Consider the following 27828-nt stretch of genomic DNA (forward strand, 5'->3'; position numbering starts at 1 on the left):
TATTTTTTCTTCTCCTACTTCCCATGAATGTCCATCCCATTTTTCTTTCTAAGTGAGGATTATCCATTTTACTCGAGGTCCTCGCTTTTGTTTATCTTCTTTAGATGCATATATTTTACTATATTTATCCTATCTTATAGGACTACATAAGTGAGTATATACCATGTGTGTGCCTTTCTGCTCCTGGTATACCTGACTCAGGATTATCTTTTCTATATCCCACCATTTGTTTGCAAATTTCAAGATTTCTTTGCTTTTAATTGCTGAGTAGTTTTCCATTGTGTAAAAGTGCCACAATTTCTGTATCCATTCCTCCATTGAGGGACATCTGGATTTTTTCCAGGTTCTATTACAAATAAAGCTGCTACAAACATGGTTGAACAAATGTCCTTGTTCTGTACTTGAGCATCTTTTGGATATATGCCTAGGAGTGGTATAGCTCGATCCCAAGGAAGTACTATTCCTAATCGTCTGAGAAAGTGCCAGTTTGATTTCCATAGTGGTTGTATGAGTTTATATTTCCTCTAGCTGTGGAGGAGAGTTCCCCTTTCTCCACAACCTCTCCAGCACTTGCTGTCACTTGAGGTTTTAACCTTTGCCATTCTGACAGGTGGAAAGTGAGTATCAGGGTTGTTTTATTTCATCTCACTTAACCATCTCTTCAGGTGTTTCTCTGCCATTCTAAATTCCTCTACAGAGAATTCTCTTTTTAGTTCTATACCCCATTTTTTAATTGTATTGTTTGGTTTATTGCTTTTTAACTTCTTTAGTTCCTTCTATATTCTGGATATCAGCCCTCTGTCAAATATAGGGTTGGTGAAGATCCTTTCCCAGTCTTTAGGCAGTTGTTTTGTTCTGATGACAGTGTCTTTTGCTTTACAGAATTTGCTCAGTTTCATGGGGTCCTATTTATTAATTGTTGCCCTAAGAGCCAGTGTTGTTGGTGTTCTCTTCAGGAAGTTATCTCATGTGCCAATCAGTTCAAGGCTCTTCCCCACTTTTTCTTCAAACCTATTTAATGTATCTGTTTTTATTTTGAGGTCTTTGATCCACTTGGGCTTTAGATTTGTGCAAAGGTGATAAATATGGATATATTTTCATTTTACTGCAGGTAGACAACCATTTTGGCCTAGCACCATTTGTTGAAGATGCTGTCTTTTTTCGATTGCATAATTTTGGATTCTTTGTTAAAAATCAGGTATTTATAGGTGTTTGGTTTTATTTTGGGGTCTTCTATTTGGTTCCATTGATCTACTTGAGAATTTTTTTTCAATGTCTATAAAGAACCGTATTGGTATTTTCATGTGAATTGCATTGAATCTGTAGATTGCTTTTGGCAGGATCACCATTTTCACTATGTTAATCTTACCAATCCGTCAGCATGGGAGAGCTTTATATAATCTGATAACTTCTTCAATTTATTTTTTCAGAGACTTCAAGTTTTCTTCAAACAGATCTTTCACTCACTTAGATAAAGTCACCCCAAGTTACTTTATGTTATTGTGGCTATTGTGAAGGGTATTGTTTCCCTGATTTTTTTATCTTGGGTATACAGGAGGACTTCTGAATATTTGAATTAATTTTATATCCAACCACTTTGCTGAAGGTGTTTATCAGCTGAAGGAGTTCTTTGGTTGTTTTTTTGGGATCACTCATGTATACTATCATGTTATCTGAAAATAGTGAAACATTGACCTCTTCCTTTCTGATTTGTATCCCCTTGACCTCCTTTAGTTGTGTTATTCTTCTAGCTAGGAATTTCAGTACTATGTTGAATAGATATGGAATGAGTGGGCAGCCTTGCCTTGTCCCTGATTTCAGTGGGATTGATTAAAGTTTCTCTCCATTTAGTTTGATGTTGGCTATAGGCTTGCTGTATCTTGACTTTACTATGTTTAGGTATGTGCCTTCTATTCCTGATCTCTCCAATACTTTAAAATAAAAGGATGTTGTATTTTGTCAAATGCTTTTTCAGCCTCTAAGGTGATGATCATGTGTTTTTTTTTCTCCTTCAGTTTGTTAATATGGTGGATTACATTGATAGATTTCCATATATTGAACCATCCTTACATGCCTGGAATGAAGCCAATTTGGTCATGGTGAATATCTGGTTTGCTCGTGTCTTATTGAGTATCTTTGCATCAATGTTCATAAGAGAGATAGGTCTGAAGATCTCCTTTTGTTGGGTCTTTGTGTGGTTTAGGTATTCATTCATAGAATGAATCTGGTATAGTTCCTTCAGTTTCTGTTTTGTGGAATAGTTTAAAAAGAATTAGAATTAGCACTTCTTTGAAGATCTGGTAGAAATCTGTGCTGAAACCATCTGGACCAGGGTTCTTTTGAGAAGGGAGATTGTTGATGACTGCTTCTATTTCCTTGGAGCATATAGGCCTATTTAATCTTTCTATCTGACCTTGTCTTAATTTTGGTAGATGGAACATATAGAAAATTGTCCATTTCATCATTTAGATTTTCAATTTTTGTTGCATATAGGCTTCTGTAGTACAACCTGATGATTGTTTGGATTTCCTCAGTGTCTGTAATCATGTCCCCATTTCATTTCTGATTTTGCTGATTGGATAGTTTCTCTCTGCCTTTTAGTTAGTTCAGGTAACGTTTTGTCTATCTTGTTGATTTTCTCAAAGAACCAGCTCTTAGTTTCATTTGATTCTTTGAATAGCTTTATTTGTTTCCAATTGATTGATTTCAGCCCTGAGTTTGATTATTTCCAGCCAGGAGTTCCTTTTGGGTATATTATCTTCTTCTTGTTCTTGTTCTTGTTCTTCTTGTTCTTCTTGTTCTTGTTCTTGTTCTTGTTCTTGTTCTTGTTCTTGTTCTTGTTCTTGTTCTTGTTGTTGTTGTTGTCGTTGTTGTTGTTGTTGTTGTTGTTGTTGTTGTTCTTCTTCTTCTTCTTCTTCTTCTTCTTCTTCTTCTTCTTCTTCTTTTTCCTAAGTTTTTCAGTTGGGCCATAAAATTGCTTGTATGCTATGTTACAAATTTCTTCTTGTAGGCAATTAGTGCTATAAATTTTCCTCTGAGCATTGCTTTCATTGTGTCCCATAAGTTTAGATATGTGGTATCTTAATTTTCATTGAATTCTAGGAAGTCTTTAATTTCTTTATTTTAATTTTCTTTTTTTAATTATTTTTTTTATTTTTCGTATTAGTTACATTTTGTTAACTCTGTATCCCAGCTGTATCCCACTCCCTCATTCCATCCCAAATCCCACCCTCACTCTCTCATATCCTCCCTGCCCCTTTAGAAGTCCACTGATAGGGGAGGACCTTCTCCCCTTTCAACTGACCATGTTTTATCAGATCTTCAAGACTGGCTGCAAAGTCCTCTTCTGTGGCCTAACAGGACTGCTCCTCCCTTGGCAGGTGGGGAGGTCAAAGAGCCAGCCACTGGTTCCTCTTAGAAATAGTCCTTGTTCCCCTTACTATGGGAAACAAATTGTTTACTGAGCTACCACTGGCTACATCTGAGCAGAGGTTCTAGGTTATGTCCATACATGATCCTTGGTTGAGTGTCAGTCTCAGAAAAGACCCTCTACCCAGATATAGTTGGTCTTGTGGTACTCCTATCCTTTCCACATCATACTAACTACCCTTCTTTCATATTATACTTGTATTCTGTCGAAGGATTGGTTATGAGTCTTAGTATCTGCTTTGAAACACTGCTAGGTAGAGTCCTTCAGATGCCTTCTGTGGTAGACTCCTGTCATAAGTTCAATGCAGATCACATTTGTCTTTCTAAATGAGGATTCATCATCTTACCTCATGTCTGCTTTCTTGATTATCTTCTTTAGTTGTGTAGATTTCATTATGTTTATCATATCTTGTAGGTCTATATAAGTGAGTATATACCATGTTTGTTTTTCTCCTTTTGTGATAATTCATTCAGAATGACCTTTTCTAAACACTACCATTTCCTACAAATTTCATGATTTCCTCCTTTTTGATTGCTGAGTAGAATTCTATTTTGTAAAAATACCACAATTTCTGTATCTATTCCTCTGTTAATGGATATCTGGGTTGTTTCCAGGATATGCCTATTACAAATAAAGCCCCTATAAACATGGTTGATCAAATGTCCTTGTTGTGAACTTGAGCAAATTTTGGGTATATACATAGCAGTGTTATAGCTGTGTCTTGAGGAAGCACTATTACTAATTGTATGAGAAAGCACCAGATAGACTTCCAAAGTGGTTGTACCAGTTTACATTCCCACTAGCAGTGGAGGAGGGTTCTGCTTTCTCCACAACCTCTCCAGCATGTGTTGTCACTTGAGTTTTTCATCTTGGTCATTTTGATGGGTGTAAGGTGAAATCTCAGGGTCGTTTTGATTTGCATTTTCCTAATGGATAATGAAGTTGAGCATTTCTTTTTTTAATTTAATTTTATTTTATTAATTAAACTTTAATCCCAAATAAGACTCCCCCCATAAGCCAGTCCCTCCTCCCCTCCTGATCCCACCCTCCCTAACCCTTTTTCACACATGCCCCTCCCAAATCCACTGAAAAGGGAGGTCCTCCTCTCCTTCCTTGTGATCATAGTCTATTAGATGACATCAGAAGTAGCTGCATTGTCAACTTCTGTGGCCTGGTAAGACTGCTCTCCCCTCAGGGGGAGGTGATCAAAGAGCAGGCCAATCAGATTGTGTCGAAGGCAGTCCCTCTTCCCATTACTATGTAACCCAAGTAGACACTAAACTGACATGGATTACATCTGTGCAGGGGTTCTAGGTTATCTCCATGCCTGGTAATTGGTTGGAGTATGGATCTCTGAGAAGACTCCTGTGTTCAAATTTTCTAGTTCTGTTGCTCTCCTTGTGGGGTTCCTGTCCTCTCCACAATCTAATATTTCTAACTTCTTACATAAGATGCCATGAACTCTGTCCAACAGTTGGCCATAATGTTTCAGCATCTGCTTTGATAGTCTGCAAGGCAGAGTATTTCAGAGACAATTGGTGGCAGGTTCCTAGGTTGTTTCCTGCTTTCTTCTTCTGATGTCCATCCTCTTTGCCTTTAAGGATGGGGATTGAGCATTCTAGTCAGGGTCCTCTCTCTTCATTAGTTTCTTTAGATGTACAGGTGTTAGTAGGTTTATCCTATAAGTCTATATGAATGAGTATATACCACGTGTGTCTTTCTCCTTCTGGGACAGCTCACTCAGGATGATCCTTTCCAGGTCCCAGCATTTGCCTCTAAATACCATGATTTCCCTATTTTTCATTGCTGAGTAATACTTCATTGTGTAGATGTACCACAGTTTCTTCATCCATTCTTCAGTTGAGGGGCATCTGGGCTGTTTCCAGCTTCTGCCTATTACAAATAAGGCTGATACAAATGTGGTTGAGCAAATGTCTTTATTGTGTACTTGAGCCTCTTTTGGTTATATGCCTTGGAGGGGTATGTCTGACTCTTGAGAAAGCGCTATTACTATTTTTCTGAGAAAGTACCACATTGATTTCCACAGTGGTTATAAAAGTTTACATTCCCACCAGCAATGGAGGAGGGTTCCCCTTTCTCCACAACCTCTCCAACATATTTGATCACTTGAGGTTTTCATGTTGACAATTATGATTGGTGTAAGGTGAAAGCTCAGGGTCATTTTGGTTTTCATTTCCCTGATGGCTAATGAGGTTGACCATTTCTTTAAGTTTTTTTCTGCCTTTTGATATTCCTCTACAGATAATTCTCTATTTAGCTATGTTCCCCATTTTTTAATTGGATAACTTGGTTTGCTGCTTTTCAACTTCTTTATATATGCTGTATATTAGCCCTCTGTCAGATAAAGGGTTAGTGAAGATTCTTTCCCAATCTTAGGCAGCTGTTTTGTTTTGATGATGGTGTCCTTTGCTTTACAGAAGCTGTTCAGTTTCAAAAGGTCCCCTGTATTGATTGTTGATCTTAGAGCCTGTGCTGTTGGTGTTCTGTTCAGGAAGTTGTCCCCTGTGCAAATGAGTTCTAGGGTATTCCCCACTTTTTTTTTCTAGCTGATTTAATGTGTCTGATTTTACATTCAGGTCTTTGATCCACTTAGACTTCAGTTTTGTGCAGGGGGATAAATATGGATCTATTTGCATTTTTCTACATGTAGCCATCCAGTTGGACCAGCACCATTTGTTGAAGATGCTATCTTTTTTCCATTGTATGGTTTTGGAATCTTTGTCAAAAATTAGGTGTCCATAATTGTGTGGGTTTATTTCTGGGGTTCTGTTCAGTTCCATTGATCCACCATTCTGTTTCTATGCCAGTACCATGCAGTTTTTATAAGTGTTGCTCTAGAGTACAGCTTGAGCTCAGGGATGGTGATACCTCCAGGAGATCGTTTATTGTAGAGGATTGTTTTAGCAATTCTGGGTTTCTTGTTATTCCATATGAAGTTGAGAGTTTTTCTCTCCAGGACTGTAAGAATTGTGTTGGAATTTGATGGGAATTGGATTAAATCTGTAGATTGCTTTTGGTAAGATGGCCATTTTTACTATGTTAATCCTGCCAAGCTATGAGCATGGGAGAACTTTCCATCTTTTCATATCTTCTTCTAATTCTTTCTTCAGAGAATTGAATTTTTTTTTATCATACAAGACTTTGACTTGCTCGGTTAGGGTTACACCAAGGTACTTTATGTCATTTGTGGCTATTGTGAGGGGGGTTGTTTCCCTAATTTCTTTCTCAGCCCTTTTGTCTTTTGTATACAGGAGAGTTACTGATTTTTTTTTTTTAGAAAATTTTTTATCCAGCCACTTTGCTGAAGGTATTTATCATCTGTAGTAGTTCCCTGGTAGAGTTTTTGAGGTCACTCATGTATACTATCTTATCATCTGCAAATAGTTATAATTTCACTTCTTCCTTTCCAATCTCTATCCCCTTGATCTCCTTCAACTGTCTTATTGCTCTAGCAAGGACTTCCAGCACTATGTTGAGGAGATATGCAGAGGGTGGTCAGCCTTGTCTTGTCTGTGATTTCAGTGGGTTTACTTTAATTTTCTCTCCATGCAGTTTGATGTTGGCTATCGGCTTGCTGTATATCTTCTTTACTATGATTAGATATATGCCTTGTATCCCTGATCTTTCCAATACTTTAAACATGAATGGATGTTGTTTTTTTCAAATGCTTTTTCAGCATCTAGGGAGATTATCATGTGTGTTTTTTTCTTTCAGTTTGTTAATATGGTGAATCACATTGTTGGATTTCCATTTATGGGACCACACCTGCATACCTGGGCTGAAGCCTACTTGATCATAGTGGATAATATCTTTGATGTGTTCTTGTATTCGGTTTGCAAGTTATTTTGTTGAGTATTTTTGCATCAATGTTCATAAGGGAGATTGCCCTGAATTTTTTTCTTTTTTTGGGTCCTTGCGAGGTTTACGTACCAAGGTGACTGTGGCTTCATAGAATGAGATTGGTAATGTTCCTTTTGTTTCTATTTTGTGGAATAGTTTGAAGACAGTTGGAGTCATCTCTTCTTTAATGGTCTAGTAGAATTCTATGCTGAAATAATCTGGTCCTGGGCTTTTTATGGACGTGAGACTTTCGATGACCACTTCTATTTTTTGGGGGGATATAGCACTATTTAATTGATTTACCTGGTCCTGATTCAGCTTTGATAAGTCAAATAGATCAAGAAAATTGTCTATTTTCAAATTTTGTGGCATATAGAATTTTGCAGTAAGTCCTAATGATTGTTTGAACTTCCTTAGTTTCTGTAGTTATGTCCCGTTTTCATTTCTGATTTTCCTGATTTGGGTGGTGTCTCTCTTCCTTTTAATTAGCTTGGCTAAGGGTTTGTCGATCTTGTTGGTTTTCTCAAAGAACCAGCTCTTGGTTTCATTGATTTGGTGACTTATTTTATTTGTTTCTAATTGATTGATTTCAGCCCTGAGTTTGATTATTTCCAACAGTCTACTCCATTTTAGTGTGTCTGCTTCTTCTTGTTTTAGGGGTTTTAATTGAGCCATTAATTTGCTTGAATAAGCTGTCTTGAATTTCTTCTTGAAGGCACTTAGTGCTATGAAATTTCCTCTTAGCACTGCTTTCACTGTGTCCCACAATTTTGGGTATGTTGTGTCTTCATTTTCATTGAGTTCTAGGAAGACTTTAATTTCTTTATTTCTGCTCTGACCCAGCTGTCATATAGTAACAATTTGTTCAGTTTCCATGTGTGTATAAGCTTTTTGCTATTTCTGTTGTTGTTGAGGTCCAGCTTTATTCCATGGTGATCAGACAGGATACAACGGATTATTTCCATCCTCTTGAATCTGTTGAGACTTGCTTTATGACTGACTATATTGTCTATTTTCAGAGAAGTTTCCATTAGGTGTTGAGAAGAAGGTAAATTCTTTTGTGTTTGGCTGTTAGGTCCATTTGATTCATGCCCTTTGATAGAGACATTGTTTCTTTGTTTAATTTCTGTTTTGTTGACATGTCTCTTTTTTGAGACTGGGGTGGTGAAGTCTCCCCCTATTAATTTGTGGGGATCTATGTTTGTTTTATGTTTTATTAATGTTTCTTTTATAAATGTGTGTGCACTTTTATTTGGGGCATAGATGTTCAGGATTATGATATCTTCCTGGTGGAATTTTCCTTTGATGAGTATGAAGTGTCCTTCCCCATCTCTATTGATTAATTTTAATTGAAAGTCTATTTTAACAGATATTAGAATGGTTACTCCTGTTTGCTTCTTGGGTCCATTTGCTTGGAAAGTAGTCTTCCAACACTTTACCCTCTGGTAATGTCTATGTTTGTCTCTTAGGTGTGTTTCTTGTATGCAACAGATTGCTGGGTTTTGTTTATGCATTCATTTTCTTAGTCTGTGTATTTTTATTGGAGAGTTGAGTACATTAATGTTGAGAGAGATTAATGACCAGTGGCTGTTAGATCCTTTGATTTTTATGTTGGCTGTGTTCATAAGATTCTGTGCTTGGTTGCTTTTTGTTTTACTGTAGTAAGGTTAATTATTTCATGTGTTTCTTGAGAGTAGCTATTTTTTTTATTTGTATTTTCCTTCCAGTGTCTTCTGTAATGCTTGATTTGTGTGTAGGTATTTTTGAAATTTATTTTTGTCCTTGAATATCTTGTTTTCTCCATCTATGAGTACTGAGAGTTTTGCAGGATATAGTAGCCTAGGCTGACATCTGTATTCTCTTAGGGTCTACATGATATCCATCCAGGCCCTTCTGGCTTTTATAGTCTCTATTGAAATGTCAGGTGTGATTCTAATGGGTTTGCCATTGTATGTTACTTGGCCTTTTTCCCTTGCAGTTTTTAGTATTTTGTCTTTGTTTTGTATAGCTACTGTTTGACTTATTATAAAAGATTTTTCTTTTCTGGTCAAATTTGTTGGGTGTTCTATAGGCCTCTTCTATTCTTATTGGTCTTTCCTTTAACTTGGGGAAATTTTCTTCAATGATGTGGTTGAAAATATTTTCTGGGCCTTGGAGAAGGGAATCTTCTTTTTTCCTCTATTCCTGTTATTCTTAGGTCTTGTCTTTCATATTGTCTTGTATTTCTTGGTCGGTCTGTGTCAGGAAGTTTTTGGATTTAACAGTTTCCTTGACAGATACATTGATTTCTTTCATTGAATCTTCTACACCTGATATTCTTTGTTCCATCTCTTGCAGTCTGTTGGTTATGCTTACCTCTGTTGTTCCTGTTTTCTTCCCTAAATTCTTCCTCTCCATTTTTTCCTTCATTTGTGTTTTCTTTAATTTTTCCAGTTCTATCTTCAGGTCTTCAGTTGTTTTGTCTATTTCCCTTACCTGTTTGATTTTATTTTCTTGTTTTTCTTTTAGTTCCTTCAACTCATTTATTTATTTATTTATTTATTTCAGTGACTTAATTATTTCTTTCCTGAAGGCCACAAACTGTTTGGCTGCATATCCCTGTATTTCTTCATGGATGGCCATAATCTGCTTGTCTTTAAGTCCTCCATTTCTTTATGTTTTGTTTTGGTTTTATCTTCCTCTAATTCTTTGTGTATTTTATTTATTTCCTGGTCATCTTCTTGATTTTTTATTATGCTGTGTTGTCCAGGGCTGCTCGCCCCTGGATGGCTGGGTTGTGGAAATACCATATTGCTCTGTCTTTTGTTGGTTGATCTTTTATGCTGACCTCTACCCATTGGGCTGTTTTAGGTATTGGTTGTTAGTTTCTAGTGCTTCCTGGAGTCCTGAGGTAGGGAGAATTACCTTGGTCAGAGATGATTTTTCCTGAAGGAGGTCTCTTCTGCTTTTTGGGTATGGTCTCTGTGTGGTCAGTTTCGCATGATTTGCCACTGCTCCAACCTCACATATTTAGACCTGAGTAGTAGCTGTGGTCTTTGTTAGTCAAGGGGGGCTGTCCTTTCACCCAGAGAATTTCTCAAGATAGGTGCCCCATTGCTGGGTTTCTCGTTCTGAATTTAGTGACCTGATGCTGTTGTTACAGTTTTCCAGGTACAGCCCTCTTAAAGAACCTGCTGATTCTGGGCTGGGAGATTGTGTGCCCAAGTTTGAGATGGAGCCTAGGGTTGCTTCTCTGGTCTGAAGGCTGTGCAACCTGGTCTGGGATGGTGACCGGGGTGCTGCTCTGGTCTGGAGGATGTTCAGTCCTCTTTAGGCTGGCAACGGAGGGCTCCACTCTGGTCCAGAGGCTGTGCTCCCAGGTCAGGAATATTGGATGTGGTGACCACTCTGGTCTGGAGGCTCTGTGCTCTGATCTGGGCTGACAGTGTGTGTCCCTTTCTGGGCAAGAGGGTGCATGCCTCTCTGGGCTGAAAATTAATGGCTCTGCTCTGGGTCAGAGGTGTGGTGCCTCACTCTAGGCTAGAGGCTGTGGCCCCCTGTCTGAGATGGTGGCTGGGGTGGCTGATATGGGCCCAAGGATGTGAGTGCCATCTGGGCTGGCAGCTGTGTGCCCAGCTTTGGGCCAGAAGCTGTGCACTCCACTCTGGGCTGGTAACTAAGGTCTCTATTCTAGAAACAGGCTGAGCACCTCACTCTGAGCCAGAGGCTGTGTGTTTCAATCCTGGATGGTGGCTGGATACCTTCAGGTGGCTGTGTGTGCTGATCTGGGGTGGAGGGTGTGCCCACCTGTCCCCAGGACACTTACCAGGTATTGACTGGGTGACCTGAGGTTGGTCCCAATTAATTTCCACACTGTAGGCTTTCCTCTCAGCTGGAAATTACAAATGCTGGTGTTTAGGTACCTGAGTTCTGTCTCCTGGTAGCTCTGCCAACACTGCTCCTCAGAAACAGTGTTCTGCTGGCGCCATCATCTTGTCACTCCTCACCCAGAGACTCCCTCTTGTCTAGTCCCTTTTTTTGGTATTTCAACCTCCATGCACACCCTCCTATAATATAACTCCAAAAGGAATTATATTTTTAGATATTTTATTATTAATTTTTATTAATTACAATCTATTCACTTTGTATCTCTCCATAAATTCCTCCTTGCTTCCTTCCCCATCCCACCTTACCTCCCCCTTCTCCATGCATGTCCCTGCCCACTGATAGGGGAGTACTTCCTCTCCTTACTTCTAATCCTAGTCTATCAGATCTCATGAGGAGTGGCTGCATTGTCTTCCTCTCTGGCCTGGTAAGACTGCTCCTCCATCAGGGTGATTTGATCAAAGTGCAGGCGAATCAGTTCATGTCAGAGGCAGTCCCTTTTCCCATTACATTGGAACCCACTTGGACACTTAAATGTCATGGGCTACATCAGTGCAGGTGTTCTATGTTATCTCCACGTGTGGGACTTGGTTGGAATATGAGTCTCAGGAAAGACCCCTATTCTCAGATATTTTTGATCTGTTGCTTTCCTTGTGGAGCTCCTCTTCTCTCCAGATCTTACTATTGCCCACTTCTCTCATTAGATTCCATGCACTCTGCCCAATAGTTGGCCATAAGTCTCAGCATCTGATTTGATAATATTGCAGGGCAGAGCCTTTCAGAGGCCCTCTGTGGCAGGCTCCTAACTTGTTCCCTGTTTCTCCTTCTTCTGATGTCCATCTTTTTTTCCTTTCCAGATGGGATTGAGCATTTTAGCCAGAGTCCTCCCTCTTGGTTAGTTTCCTTAGGTGTACAGATATCAGTAGGTTGATCCTATATTATATGTCTATGTGAGTGAGTATATACCATTTGTGTCTTTCTGCTTCTGTGATAGCTCAATCAAGATAATCTTTTCCAGTTCCCACCATTTGGCTGCATATTTCATGTCTTTCAAATCACCAGGAAGTGGAAGAAATTGGAGGGACTTCCAGGCTGAAAAAACAAAGAGTTATCCTGATATTTTTTCATACAATGATTAAATTCCAGTAATTTTTAAGGACTAAAGAACAGGACTGACTATCTCCTTTGGGGAAAATATGGAATATTTACATAATGGAGTATGATTCAGCTAAGAAAATGACATGATATTTTCAGGCAAATGGATGGAACCCTAAGAACTCATCCTGGGTGAAGTAATTAGAATGTAGATAGATAAATAAGATATGTATTCACTTATTAGGAGGTCTCCTACTAGTGGGAGATAAAGTTCCACTAGGACATCTACTGTGACCAAACCAGTCTTCCACTAGGGGGATTGGGTGGCAGTTAATTGAGTTGTTGTGTCAGGGTATCCTATGGAAATTGTCAATCAACCCAGGCTGTTGTTTTCAAAATATGATGCTGTGTGCCCTCAACTGATACATCAGTGCCATGTTTTGGATCCACAAAGATGCTTCCTTCTGCATCAAATGGGAGATTCACAGTCCAATATTATGCAGAGAGAGAGAGAGAGAGAGAGACTTTAAAACACCCAGCTCTAAATAGGATTTCCCTATGAAATTTCCTCCCTGCAGACCTCTGTGAAGCTTGCAGGAGAGGAGGTAGGAAAAGTGTCATAATTAGAGTTAATTGAGGACACAAGGAAAACAATGACCTGAGAATCAGGCCACATAAGAAGATGATGTACCCAGCCTTGATGAGAACTGATAAGCTAGGGTTAGGTAGGGGGAGGAGAAGCTATCCTATCAGAGAATTAGAGAAATGGCCTAAGGGTAGGAAAAGATGGGTGGATGGTACTGTGAGAAGAAGACAGAGGGGAAAGCAAAGGGGATACAATTTGAACAAACTGTAATAAATAAATGCATAAGAAAAACTGTGATCAAGGTGAAGTAGAGAGCTCTTCAGGATTGATGGATTCTTCTTGGGGGTGGTGCCAGGGTGCAGCAAGGATGAACTCAGTTTTCTTTAAAGGACTTGGCACTGAGACTCTGATCATGTTCCAATGTGTATATGAACAACTGAACAACACATATTTCAATTGATGTATTTTAAAGAAAAAAAAATAGTGTGACACATGGGTAAGAATTTAAATGTGGGATCAATGTAAAAGAAGTTTAATATATATTATATGAAATTCCCACATAATCAGTAAAATATGTTAACTACTCATACAATGGCTGTGAAAATGGAGAAATGATTCTGCTGAACAAGCCGTCCTGGCACTAACACTACTTTTAGAGTGTTTGTCTGGAGAACCACTGAAGAAAACACAGCTGCTCTTGTGTCCTAAGCATTTATCAGGGAACCATTTATTTGTCCTGAATGCCCAGGTATAACTACGAGGGTTCCTCACTGACAATTATATAGGAGACCCCTTGCTTAAGAGAAATATTGAGCAGCTCTACACGCCTCAATCTGAGGAGCTGATATCACACAACTCAGAGATGACAGTTCCTGTCCAAGACTCTTATTTCAGGAATAGTGTCACATATTTCTTTCAAGAGGTCATTAATAAAATAACCTGGTATGAGAGCAGGATGGAATTTTGACATCAAAATGGTATTATGACATCACAATGCTAGGATTACATCTTAATGCTATCATGACTTCACAATGGGGGTTTGACTTCAATATTATATGACAACACACTGATATTATGACATCACAAAGTTATTATGATATCACATTCTTATTATGATCTCATATGGTATGATATCACAATGAAACTGTAGCACCACAATAATTATATAACATAGTAATGCAATTTTGATATCACATGACATCACATTATGTTACCATATTAAAATCATATTATGACAGCAAAATGCTATTACACCGTTATTTTGGTATGACATCACAATGGAATTTTGACTTCACAATGTCATTATGACCTCAAAATGCTATTATATCATCACTATGCTTTTATGACATCACAACAGTATGACATCACAATGCTATGATGAGCTTCCAATAGTATTATGACATCACCATGGTATGATGACATAACAATGCTCTCATGATATCCCAATGGTATTACGACATCCAAATTCTATTATGACATTACAATGCTATTATGACATCACAATGCTATTGTATCTTCTCAATGATAGGACCTTGCAATGATGTTTTGAGATCACAGTAATATAATGGCTTCACAATGATATGTTGTAGGTGATGATTATTATAGTTGATGATTAATATTTACTATTGATTTATCTTTTATTAATGCTTGCTGTTCTAAACAGCTATATAACCAATTTACCACACAGACACTGGGATTATTCTGTTAACTTAGAAGACAATGCTAGTCAATCATTACTCCCTCTTAAACCTTCAATCCCTCATATTTTCCTAACATTTAGATTTAACCCACTGTACTTGCTTTTTTTGAAGTCTTATGTCTGTTTCATTCTCTTCACTCTGTTCCAAGATCTCTCCTCCTGTTCTGCCTCCAAGATCTGCTCCCTTGCCCTCTCTCCTCCCACTCATTTCCTGCCCTCTGGCTCCTCCCATCCTCAACATTGTGGCTAGTTGCTTAATTTGGCTTGTTTACAGAAGGTTGAGACAGGATGGTTAGAATAACAATCACAATACTATATCTGGACTGAAACAAGAGAGTGGGGGGGGTAGAAACAAGCACTTGAATGAACAAGAGTAATTTGTATACATTTCAAACTAACATTATACCAACAATGGCATGACAATATCACAATGCTCTGAAAACATCACAATGTTATTATGACATAACAATGTGGTTATTACCTCAATATGCTATTATGATATCAGAAAGAGGTTTTGACCTCAGTATGCTATTATGACATCTCAATTTGATCATGTCATCATAATTGTGTCATGACATCTGTGTGCTATTTTGACATCACCATAGTATTATGACATCTAAAGTATATTATGAAATCACAATTGTATTGTGATATCACAACTTTATTATGATATCTCAATGCTCTCTGTCATCACATTGGTGTCATGATATCTCAGTGCTATTATGACATTACAATTCTATTATGACATCACATTGTAATTATGATATCACAGTGGAATTTTGACATTACAATTTCATTCTGACCTCAAAATGCTATTATGACATAACATTGCTTATATAGCATCACAATATTATTATGACATAAAAATGCTATTATGACATCACAATAACATAATGACATCACAGTATTATGACATTGTGAAGGTATTAATATTTCACTGGTATTATGACATCCAGCTGCTTATGTGTAATTTCAATGCAATTATGACATAACAACAAAATAATGACATGACAATGCTTTGCATCAAAATGTTATTATGACATAACAATGCTATTATGATATCACAATATTATGACATCAAAATTCTATTATGACATGATTGTTGTATGATAGCACAATGGCATTATGAACTCAAAATGCTTTTATGACTTCACAATGGTATTATGACATCCCAATGTTATTACAACATGATTGTGGTATGATATCACAGTGGTATTATATCATCACAATGCTATGACATCCCAATGGTATTAATAGTTTACAATACTTTTATGACATGGCAATGCTATTATGACATCCCAATGGCATTTTGACATCACAATGATATGACATATCAACAGTATCATGACAACACATTGCTATGCCATCACAATTTTTGACATCTCAATTATATTATGATACCACAATTTTATTATGACATCACAATTGTTTATGACATCTCCATGGTGTTATGTTATCTCAATGGTGTCATGACATCTCAGTGCTATTATGACTTCACAATGCTTTTAGGACATCTGCTATTATATCCTCATATGGTGTACTATCACAATGGAATTATAACAACACAAGTAATAATTAATATAACATAACTGTGAAATTATGACATCCCAATGAGATCCTGTCATTACATGACTATTATCATATCACAATGCTATTAGTTCACCAAAATTCTGTTTTGACCTCATAATAGTATTATAGCATCAGAGTGGTATTAATACAACTAAATGCTATAATGATATATTCATATATCACCTCAATGCAATTATGACATCAGAAAGTTATGACATCAAAATCATTTTATGACTTTTCAATGATAGAACACTCCAATGCTATTGTGACATCACAATGGTTTTATAACATCACAATTGTACTATGACATCAGAATGATAAAATTACATCACAATGATATGACATCACAAGGCTATTATAATAGCACAATGCAATTACAATATCATAAAGCTATTGTGATATCACAATGCAATTACAACATGATTGTGGTATGATGTCACCATGGCATCATATCAAAGGCATATCAAAGGCATCATGACATGAAAATGCTATTATGCCAAGGGTATTTTGACATCAGAATGATATTAAGAAGTCACAATGCTAATACGACTTCATAACAGTATGTGTACACAATGGTATTTGATATCACAATGATATGACATAATAATGCTACTGTGAATACACACTGTTATTATGACATCACAAAGTTTTATGACATCACCATATATTTATGATATCACAATAGTATAACAATAGGACATCACAATAGAATTTTGACATCACAATGTTATTATGACAACACAATGGTGTTATGACCTTACAATGCTATTATGACATCACAATGCCACTATGACATCATAATGTTATGACATCACAATGTAATCATGATGCCACAATGGTATTATGCCCTAAAAATGTATTAAGAAATAACAATCATATGACATCTAAATGCTATTATGAAGTCACAAAGATACAACATCACATTGGTATTATGTTATCACAATGCTGTTATGACTTCACAATCCTATGATATCTCAATGGTGTTATGACTTCATAATGCTATTATGATCTTACAGTTCTATTATGACATCAAAAGGGCATTATAGTTTCACATAGTATTATGACATCACTGTTATTATGACATCACAATATATTTTTACAACATGATTGTGGCACAACATCACAGTGGAATTTGAAATCACAATAATATTGTGACATCACAATGCTGTTATGACAAGATTTTGGTAGGACTTAATACCAAAATGGAACTTGGACATCACAATTCTCTAAATATGTGATTTTAAAATAGTATTGGGATATCATAACACCATTAGGAGGTCTTGATAATGTTTATATGTCATCATAGCATTGTGACATCCTAAAACCATTTGATGCGATAATAGCTTTGGGGTGTCATCAAAGCTATATATATTATAATATATATATAATCAAAGCTAAATATATTATAGTACTATAACAATAAGATAGGTGTTTTACATCACAAGGGAGTTATTAAATCAAAATGATATTATTACATAATAATGCTCTTACGCCATCACAAAGGTATCACATCTCAATGCTATTTTGACATGACAATGCTATTATGACATGACAATGCTATTATGACATCAAAATGGTGTTATGACTTCAAGGTGCTATGATGACAAAAAAGTCATTAAGAACAAAAGTTCAATTATGACATCACAATGTTATTAAAACATCACAATTTATTACACATCACAATGCTATTGTGACTTTAAAATAGTATTATGACATTACAATGGCAATATGATATCACAATACAATTTTTATGTCAAAATTGTATTATGACATCATGAGTCTATGATGGAATCACAAAGCTATTATGACATTACAATGATGTTATATCATCACAATGGTATTATGATATCCCAATGCTATTATATTATAGTGCTATCATGACAACAAAATACTAATATGACATCACAATAGTATTAAGATCTGGAAATGGTATGACAGCTCAATGCTTTTATGACAGCACAATTCTAATCTAACCACACAATGGTGTTACAACTTCAAAATGCTATTATGAAATGATTATGTTATGAGATCACAATGGAATTAGGATATCAAAATGCTTTGATGACATCACAATGCTTTGATGACACCACAGTGCTATGATGAGCTCAAAATGCTATTATGACATCACAATGATATTATGACTTCACAAAGACATGAGGATATGACAATGATATGATGACATCACAATAGTATGATGATATTACACTGCTTTGATGACATCCCAAAGCTATTATCACATCAAAATGGTATTAGGATGTCACAATGCTATGATGACATATGTTATCAAGACCTCCTAATGGTGTTATGATATCCCAATACTATTTTAAAATCACAATGATATTATCACAATACCATACTATTATGACTCACAAAGCTATTACTATATGTTTTGACATCACAATGGAATTATGACACCATAATGCTAATTTGACATCACAATGCTATTATGACATTACAATGCTATGATGACATCACAATGCTATTATGACATCAAAATCAGATGACATCACATTTCTATGATGGCATCACAGTGGGTTTTATATTATCACAATGATATTATGACAACATTGAAATAATGATATCACAATGGCATTTTGACCTCAAAATTCATTATGACATCCAGTGCCATTATGATATCACAATGCTATGATGACATCACTGTGCTATTACACTATTAAAATGGTGTATGACTTCAAAATGCTATTGTGACATTACAATACTATTATGGCACTATAATGGTATTATGACATCACACTGCTATTGAGACATTATGATGTTATAATGACATCCCTATATTTTAAAGACATGATTGTGTCATGATATCATAATGGCATTATGACATTACAATACTATTATGACTTCACAACGGTATGTCTTTACAGTGATATTAGGACATCTCAATGCTATTATGTTATCACAATGCTTTTATGACATCACAATGCTATTATGATATTCCAGTGCTGTTATGACATCAGAATGGTATTATGTCATCACAATGCTTTTATGAAATCAAAAAGCTGCTATGACATCACAATGGTATGACATCTAAATGCTGTTATGGCTTCACAATGCTATTATGACTTCACAATGCTACAATGAGATGACTATTGTATTATGGTATCACAATGGAGTTATGAGTTCACAATGCTATTTTGACATAACAATACTATTATGACCTCAGAATTGTTTAATGACTTCACAATGGTATTATGATATCACCTTGCTTTTATGACATCACAATGGTATTACAATATGATTGTGGTATTACATCACAATGGAATTTTGACATTAGGACACCAAATGCTATGATGACATCACAATGCTATGATGACATCAAAATTCATCATGACATCCCAATCCTATTATGACATCACAATGGTTAGGTGCTGATGGACTGAGCAGGAGAATGATGTCCTGAAACAAGTTAAAGCTAGTAAGAGTTTCAGGAGCCACTTTTTAAAAGGGCTAAGTGTACAACCTGCTTGAGAGAAAGGCTAAGCAACACTTGCCTCAATATAGGCAGCTGAAAGAACACAACACAGACATGACAGTTCCTTTGTCCAACACTCTTTATTCAGTTAAACTATCACATATTTCTTTCAAGTAGTCAATAATAAAGTCAGAAGGCTGTTGTAAGAATCTATTACTTTTACTATGAAATTATCTTTTAATAAAGCTACTGTTAATCCTAAGCAAATGTATTACCCATTCACCACACAGAGACTGGGTTTATTTAGTTAACCTAGAACACAATGCTGGATAATAGTTATCCCCCCCCCAAAAAAAAACAACTCCAAGCACTGCTAGTTTTGTAACATTTAGATTTTCCACATTATACTTGCTTTTTCTGAAATAGGTCTGGTTCATGCTCCACATCCTCCAAGATCTCTCCTCCAGCTCCCTCTTAAAGCTCTCCTTGCCCTTTCCCCTCCAACTTATTCCCTACCCTCTAGCTCTTCCCCTGTTTCCTGTCCTCTGGCTCCTCTCTTTGCACAACATTGTGGTCAGTTGTTTTATTTTGGTCTGTTTACACACGGTTGAGACAAGATGATTACAATAAGTGTCACAATGCAATTTTCAGATTGAAACCAGAGAGGGGGACATAAATCAGCATTTAAATGAACAAGGGTATGGTGTATACATTTCAAAAGAACATTATACCAACATTTACCCCTTTAAGTCAAATAAAACCCTGTTTTTCTTTCAATACAATAATAAGAATTGATGAAAACTTTTAGATAAAATCTACATGAGCAACATCTAGTCCATGTGTATTTAGCAACCTAGGAAAAAGTGTCTGATTATCCTAACTGTCTTGACAAGTTAAAAATTCTATACCTAAATTAACTTTTATCCTTTTGGTAATACCTATATGAAAGGATTTCTTAACTTTTAAACAACTTAATCCTAATTGTGGCACTATAACTATTTGGTCTTCAGCCTTATCAGAGACTTCAGAAGGAATAAAATTAGTTACTTGAAAGTGTAAATAGGAAGTGCATTTTAGCAGCTTCCAAAAAAATAAAAAAAAAAAATCTCAGAAACAGTTTGCTGCTTAAAGAGTCACCAATCTTCTTCAGTTTTCTGGCACAGTATATTTGAGAGACATATTTGTGAAGCAGGAAATAGTTAGGACTTGCTTGCCCTGTCTTGGCAGAGTTCTGCAGTCAACTTGTCCTGCATTAGTTAGCCCATTTTTGCCAGAATTTGTCTGTCAAAAAGTGAGGGTATTTTCTTTACCCAAGTGGCCATCTCTATATTTGAGGCCATCTCCATATTGAGGTTCTTTGGTGCTCATTACCTTCTTTCAGGCAGACGAAGTGCTGCCAGGAGATGACCTGTCTCATTGTCAAAGAATCTTCAAAGTAATAAAATATATTTAAGTGCCATAATATGTAGGTCTCTGAAGTTTTTGAAGACTACCTATCCGTATATAATAAATAGATCTGTCTATAAAATCATATCTTTCTGTTAAACCTAGGTTATATATGCCTATGATAAAATATGAGTTCAATAACTAGCAAATAACTTAAATTACCTAGTACCCTAACCAGTTTTTATAACAGTTTAAACGTGTTGGAAGTAACCTTGAAATTATATCAATATACTAAATATACAATGCATCAAAATAGACCTATTTTTTACATCAATATGCAAAATCTAATGCCAGATTTAAAATTCACCTTATTTGAGAATAACTAATAAAACCTTAAGTTGAGTAGATTCAATAATCTATTTTTTTTCTATTCCTATAATATATCCCTGTATATATACCTTGTTTCACTTTGAGAAAGACCATTAATAATAAACATCTCTGAATGACAATAACTTTTCATAGCCATAGCAAACCATCAAAAACATACCCAAACCCCTTTAAGGAAAATTGGACATTGTTCTCATGAATTTCTTCTAGCTGACATTTTGGACATGTAGAAATCCTGTTGGGACCCCAAATAAAATTGGGAAAAATGTTAATTAGCCAAGCAATAAATAAATAAGCAAGCAATAACAGTCTTTGAATGTTGACAAATTTCAGGCTTAATAAATTCCTCTTTGGAACAGTTTAAAATGCTGGATCAATTATGATCAGTAGCTTTCTTCAAAGTTCTTTTGGGAGCAGGCTTTGATGTGAAACAGCAATCGAAGTAGTTGAGGCAGGAGTAAGAAGAATGCTGGGACATGCAAGATTGTGGAATAAATGTATCAATGCTCAGCATGCTAAAGAATGATTCTATCAGGTTTTCTCCAGCATCTCTGGTGTCCAGTTCTTTTGTTCTGCAAACATAATTTCTCACAAACACTATAGAGTTCTAAAATTATGAAGGTAAGAGATGTAACCACAAAAATTGTACCGTGGAACTACTACAGCTGATAAACTACTTTGGCACTGTGGATGGATACAAAATTAACTCAAAAAATCAGTATACTTCCTGTATAGAAAAAAGACCAAATGGATGAGAAAGAAATTAATGAAACAAAAGAAATTACATTATCTAACAAGGCCATACCTCTTATCCTTAACCAGACATTTCCTCACTGGGGACTAAACATGTAAATAGATGAGCTTCAAGGGGATATTGCAATTCAAATCACCAGGAAGTGAAAGAAGATGGAGGGACATCTAGGGTAAAAGAACATAGTTATCCTGAAATTTTGTCATTCAATAAAATGTTTAAAGACCAAATTACTTCTAAGGAGAAAAGAAGAGGACTGAGAATCTCCTTTGGGTAAAATGTGGAATATTTTCATAATAGAGTATTATTCAGGTAAGAAAATTACATCATGATATTTTCAGGCAAATTAATGGAAGTAGGAAAAATCATCCTAGGTGAAATAACTAAAATGCAGAAAGGCAAATATGGTATATATTAACTTATTAGGAGGTCTCCTAATAGGGGTGATAAAATTCCAATAAGCAATCTATTGTGACCAAACCATTGTTCCCCTAGGGGTCTTGTGTGGCAGTTAGTTTAATTTTTTTCCTAGGACATTCTATGGAAATTTTCAATCAACCCAGGCTGTTGCTATTAAAATGGTTGCTCTCTGACCTCCACTGATAGATCAGTTTCATGTTCTTGGATATGCAGAGACTTTAAAACACCCAGCTCTAAATGGGATTTCCCTATGAAATATTCCCTCCTCTCAAAGCTCTTGAAAGCCTGTAGGAGAGGAGGCAGGAAGAATGTCATAAGTAAAAGGATTTGAGAGCACAAGCAAAAAAAAATGCCCTGAGAATCAGGCCACAGAGGAAGATGATGCAGCCAGCCTTGATGAGACCTGATAAGTGAGGGTCATATAGAAGGGTGAGGAGGACCTCCCCTATCAGGGAAGTAGAAAATGGGAATAGGGGTAGAAGAATGAGTGTGGGTTGGACTTGAATGAGAATTGAGATTAGGCCTCAGAGGAGATACAAAATGAACAAATTTTAATAAATAAATACATAAGAAAAACTGGGACCAAATTGATGAGTTGGGGGCCAGGACAAGATGGGGATCATCACTGTGCATTGTTTCTGAGAGCCAGAAGTTTTGTAACCTGAAACTGATGAAACAAGGGGCAACTGAAGCCAGGAAATAGACTTTGTGACTTCTTGAAGGAGGCGGGACAGCACAGGAGTGGATATCTCTGATTCAAGCCAGACACGAACTTCTTGTGAACGGAAAAGGGCACTTTGCTTCCTTGGGCCTCTCTCTGCCTAGGAGTAGCAGAGCCACAGCACCAGTGATGCAGATCTTGCTGCCTGAGAACCAAAACAGCAGTTGTGGGAACACTAGCACCTCAACCTTGGCAGTCAGTTTAACCTGCTTTCTGAACCCCAGATCCATGGTAAAAGCCTGCCTGGTCCCAAACCCAAGAATGGCCAGCCCTGTCGACTCCACAATTTCTGACTGTACTGCATGGGGCTGCTTAGTCCCTCAGTGTGTACAGAGAGCTGTGCTATGGGCTGTGTGGTGGTCCTGCAAAAACTCCTAGGTGCACCAAGTCCTGAGCCAGGAAACTGCCTCCACAGGACTTCCTGGCAGTGAACTAGATACCTCAGACTGCACTCACAGCTGGACTGCCAGGTACGGGGGCTACAACACTCCTGAGGTATCTGAGCACACATTTGACTCAGAAAACAGGAGGATACCCTTTGCTTTATGATTTGACCTTCTAGAGGGTGACTACATCCCCTAGCGCCTGCAAAAGCCCCAGATCCAGGGTGCTTCTAAGCTAGCAGCCAGACATCAGAAACCTCCCACCCACACATCCACTGTGGGAAACAGAGGGTAGCCTGAGACAGGGAGACTGTGGCTCTGTGGCACCACAGTGGAGTTTAGGCAAATAACTACTGGAGCTCAGTTAGAAACAATACGAGTAGTCTGTAGGCCACTGTCATACCCAGCAAATTTGCACACATGATCAAACCAGTGCATGCAATAACTTCAGCATCTGCAAAACACTTTGGTAAACTCAAGGCAACCTTCCTTCACACTGAAGGCCTCTACATTCTCTAACACCTATTCCTCAAGGCAAACTTCCATGAACATGCACACATATCCTGCCTTCATCTGTGTTTCTGCACCCATGGACTTCTCTCCAACAAGTACAGCTAAAGCATGAACACAAAGGCTGAAACCTTCGGAACTCTCAAAATTCCCTGGAGAATTCTCCAGACAGCAGAAAAAGATGGTAACAATATGAACTGCAGAATCCAAGAACAAACAGTGATAAATAAAGAAATATCTAGAGGTCGGTGAGAGAACACTCCCAACAAAAATCTGGAAATTTCATGGCCTCACCCACAACCTCCCACATCAATGGATACCCCAATTCTGCCAGAACACAGAAAAATGACCTTTAAGATATGTTTATCCATTTATTAGATTCACATATAAAGGAAACAAACAAATCTCTTAGAGAAATAGTCATGCAAATAGAAGGACAAGTAGAGGCAAAATTAGTGGCAAATAAAGAAAAAACAAACAAAAAGTAGAGGCCATCATACAGAGACAGGAAGCCACATTCAAACAGATGAAGAAAATGGTACAAGACATAAAAATAGAATTAGAATCAATAAAGAAAACACAGAGAAAACCCTGGAGCTGGAAAACTTAGAGAAAAGATCAGGAACCATAAAAGTAAGTTCCACCAACAGAATACAAAAAATAAAAGATTCTCTGGAGCTGAAGATACACTTGCAGAAATTTATACTTCTCTCAAAGAAAACGTGAAATCAGTAAAGTCCTAAACACAAAACATTCAAGAAATCAAAGATGTCATGAAAAGGCTCAATCTAAGAATAGCAGGATTGATGAAAAAGAAGACTCCAGTCTCCAAGGTCCAGAAAATATCATGAAGAAAATCATAGAAGAAAATTTCCCCAACTTAAAGAGATGTCCATAAACATACAAGAGGCTATAGAATACCAGACTAGACCAGAAAAGAAAATCCTCATGTCATTTCATTGTTGAAACAGAAAATACACAGAACAAAGAAAAAATATTAAAAGCTGCAAGGGAAAAAGGCCAAGTAACACATAAAAGTAGACCTATCAGAATCACACAGGACTTCTCATCAGAAACTATGGAAGTCAGTAGAGCTTGGACAGAGGTCATGCAGGCTTTAAGGTACCACAGATGCCATCCCAGACTATGATACACAGCAAAGCTTTCAATCAACATAGATGGAAAAAACAAAATATTCCATGATCAAACTGAATTTAAGCAATTTCTACACAGCAAACCAGCCTTACAGAAGATACTGGAAGGAAAACTCCAATCCAATGAAAACATAGGATACAAATAACATCCCTACAAAAATTAAAAGGAAACTAGCAAGGACTACCAACACCACAATAAAAGAAACTAATGTTCATTTATCTATCAACATCAATGGACTCAACTCTCCAATAAAAAGACACAGACTAACAAAATGGGTGCAGAAACAGGATCCAACATTCTGCTGCATCCAAGAAACACACTTCTGCAACAAAGATAAACACTACCTCAGAGTGAAGGGCTGGAAAATGTATTCCAAGCAAATGGACCCAAAAAACAATCTGGAGTAGCAATTCTATTTTCTAATAAGATAGACTTTCACCCAAAATTAATAAAAGAAAAGAGAAGGAGGGGAACTACATCTTCAACAAAAGAAAAATCCACCAAGAGGATATCACAATTCTGAACATCTATTCCCCAAATACAAGAGCACCTACATTTGTAAGGAAACTTTATTAAAGCTTAAATCACACATCGATCTCAACACCTAAATAGTGGGAGACTTTAACATCCCACTCTTACCAAGGGACAGATTATCTAGACAGAAGCCAAGTAGGGAAATAAAGGCACTTACAGAGGCCCTAATTCAAATTGACCTAATAGGTACCTACAGAACTTTTCACCCAAACCCAAAAAGAGTATACCTTCTTTTCAGCACCTCATGGAACCTTCTCCAAAATACACAATATAGTTGGTCACAAAGCAAACCTCAATAGATACAAGAGGATTGAAATAATCCCCTGAGTTCTATTTGACCACCATGCTCTAAAGCTGGATCTCAACAACAATAGAAATAACATAAAGCCTACACACACATGGAAACTGAACAACTTGCTACTCAACGACATCTGGGTTAATGAAGCAATAAATAAAGAAATTAAAGACTTCCTAGAATTCAATGAAAATGAAGATTCAATTTACCCAAACTTATGGGACACAGTGAATGCAGTGCTTGGAAGAAAATACGTATAGCTAAGTTTCTACAAGAAGAAATTTGAAACATTTCATAAAAGCAACTTCATGGCCCAACTGAAAGCCTTAGGAAAAAAAAAAAGAATATATACCCAAAAGGAACAGATGGGTGGGAATAATCAAACTCAGGGCTGAAATCAATCAATTAGAAACAAATAAAACTATTCAAAGAATCACTGAACCCAAGAGCTGATTCTTTCAGAAAATCAACAAGATAGACAAACCCTTAGACAAACTAACCAAAAGGCAGAGATAAACTAGCAAAATCAGAAATGAAAAAAGGGGCATTATTACAAACACTGAGGAAATCCAAACAATCATCACGTTGTACAGAAGCCTTTATGCCACAAAATTTGAAAATCTAAATGAAATGGGCTATTTTCTAGATAAATTTACCATTTACCAAAATTAAGTCAAGGTCAAGTAAAAAGAAAGAATAGGCCAATATACTCAAAGGAAATAGAAGCTGTGATCAACAGTCTCCCCTCTGAAAGAAGCCCTGGTCCAGATGGTTTCAGCACAGAATTTTACTAGACCTTCAAAGAAGTGCTAATTCTAATTATCTTTAAACTATTCCACAAAACAGAAACAGGAGGTACTTTACCAGACTCATTCTATGAAGCTAAAGTCACGATGATACCTAAAACACACAAAAACCCAACAAAAAAAGAACTTCACACCTATCTTTCTTATGAATATTGATGCAGATACTCAGTAAAATACTCACAAACTGAATGCAAGAGCACATAAAAGATATCATTCACCATGACCAAGTTGGCTTCATCCCAGGCATACAAGGATGGTTCAATATATGGAAATTGTTCAATGTAATCCATCATATTAACAAACTAAAGGAGAAAAAAAAAAACGCATGATCATCTCCTTAGATGCCAAAAAGCATTTGACAAAGTCCAACATCCATTCATTTTAAAGTATTGGAGAGATCAGGAATACAAAGCACATACCTAAATATACAGCAAGCCTATAGCCAACATGAAACACAATGGAGAGAAACTTAAATCAATCCCACTGAAATCTGAGATAAGGCAAGGCTGCCCACTCTCTCCACATCTATTCAACATAGTACTGGAAGTCCTAGCTAGAGCAATAAGACAGGTAAAGTAGATCAAGGGGATACAAATCAGAAAGAAAGAGGTCAAAGTTTCACTATTCGCAGATGACATGATAGTATAAATGAGTGTTCCCAAAAATTCAACCAAAATCTTTCAGTTGATAAAGACCTTCAGCAACGTGGCTGGATACAAAAGTAATTTAAAAAAACAATCAGAAGCCCTCCACTATACACAAGAAAAAAGGGCTGAGAAAGAAATCAGGGAAAGGACACCCTTCACAATAGCCACCAATAACAAAGTACCTTGGGATAAATTTAACCAAGTGAGTGAAACATCTTTTTGAAAAAAAAAAAAAAAAAAAGTCAAGTCTCTGAAGATAGAAAATGGAGAAGAAATAGGAAGATGTAAAGATCTCCCAT

Source organism: Meriones unguiculatus (genome assembly GCF_030254825.1).
Source record: "Meriones unguiculatus strain TT.TT164.6M chromosome Y unlocalized genomic scaffold, Bangor_MerUng_6.1 ChrY_unordered_Scaffold_25, whole genome shotgun sequence".
Classification (NCBI taxonomy): domain Eukaryota; kingdom Metazoa; phylum Chordata; class Mammalia; order Rodentia; family Muridae; genus Meriones; species Meriones unguiculatus.